Source organism: Eurypyga helias, unplaced genomic scaffold, assembly GCF_000690775.1.
Source record: "Eurypyga helias isolate BGI_N326 unplaced genomic scaffold, ASM69077v1 scaffold38089, whole genome shotgun sequence".
In the NCBI taxonomy this organism is placed as follows: Eukaryota; Metazoa; Chordata; class Aves; order Eurypygiformes; family Eurypygidae; genus Eurypyga; species Eurypyga helias.
In genome coordinates, this window is record NW_010270759.1 from 2384 (window position 1) to 4167 (window position 1784).

The window sequence follows — 1784 nt, forward strand, 5'->3', positions numbered from 1 at the left end:
CTCCGCACATTTGACCTCCGTGGAGGTGGCGAGATGACCGCAGGCAGGGTATGTCACTGCGCTGTGCGGTGCTCTGGTACCACCGCGCTGACGGCTGGGGAAGGACACAGGGCTCCAGCTCCCTACCACCCTCCTTGATGCTGCATCAGCTGCTCTAGTTTCAGAGGATTAAGGGAAGCCAAGTCAGTTTTGGGGATGACAAATGGCACCCCAGTACACACACAGGATTTAAAACACAGCAGCACGTGCAGAGCTCACAGCAGACTATTCCCATCGGAGCCCTTTCCCACAGTCACAGCCTCTCCTTTGTGCCAAGAGAGGCTGCACTCCAGCTTTAACCCCCAGCTGAGCCCTTCTCCCAGCACAGCAGGGCTGGGACAGGGCTCCACAGCCCGCGCATCCCGAGCCACGTCGGTACCTTTTCCTCCTCTGCCCAGCACAGCTGGCCCCCCGGGAGGGGCTCAGCCACCACACCGACACCCACGCATCTGCATCTGAAATTCCGGAGGAGTCCCAGATTCGCGTGTCTAACTCCCCTTCCTGCCTCTTAATCATTAGAAGGGATTTTTCCAAATGAGTGATCTTCAGACTGCTGCAGTCGGGACGAGCTCGCTCTCCCTTGCCAGCAGCATTAGCATCTGACTAGGAAAACCTCCCAGCGTGAGCTCTGCGGTGCTTTCCGAGGACAGGGGTTGAGGTAAATGGGCACGCTCGGCTTCCTCCTTCCCTGCAGTTGAAGGGCAACACATAAGGACTGATTCACCTGCATCTTCCCGTCGGAGCTCAGGAATTCCTGTTTTACAAGCACTGTGTGAAAAGAACACCGTCAATTTGTTACGCCCTTCGCAGGAAGCGTTAATGACACTCGGTGTTTGTGGAATAAAGGTTCCCCTTCTGCAGGAAGATGCGTGTCTCGGCTCTGTCGGAGCAAAGCCCTTCAATCGGCACGCTTCAATATTTATTTCTGCTGTGAACCTCTTGGATTAGGGACGAGTTTGAAACTGCTCATTTTTGTAACACGGATGAAGGTTGCGCTCATGTAGGAGACACGGATACCTGCGAGCCAGGACACTCTCCCAAAGCCCGCTGCCGCCTTTCGGGCTGCTCCTCCCGCTGCAGGTGGCACTTAGCTGTCCCTGGATGCCCCATGGAGATCAGTTCTGCACTCGGCAGCTACAGATGTCTCGCTTTCCCCTTGACACTACCCGTCATTGCCACGGCGGTGTGCACTTACCTGTGACCCAGAGAGATGCCAAGGGTGTAATTCACTCCGGGGCAGCCAACACCGCTTCAGCAATAAGTGTAACGTGCTCCTTCCAAGCCATCACGCGTTCCAGGGCCTGGGATGCCTAAAGACTTCCCAAGGGACTTTTGTTCTGTGCTGCTTTGGTACTCCAGCCACGGACCGGCTGACAAGACATGAAACAAAGGGGTGTGGATGCTCTCAAGTACCTTGGTGTCTTCACTAGGAAAAAAGCCAGGAGCTAAATCCTAGAATACACTGGATGAAAAACTCGTAGGGAAAACACAATTCATGTGTACGTAGAAGGGTTTTGAAATTTAATCAGTTGACACAGTGAACAATTCAAGAACCTTTAAAACATGGAGTTAAGAAAGAAACTAAGGTCACATATTTAGAAAAAGACATTTCTTGTATCACAAATAAAACCAAAAACGTTTGCTCTGGTAAAAAACCAGCAATGCTGGTCCCTGCTTGAAGTGGGAATGCTAGAACAGAACCTTTTTTTAAAAAAAAAAGCATCACCTGGAATTACGTGACCAGT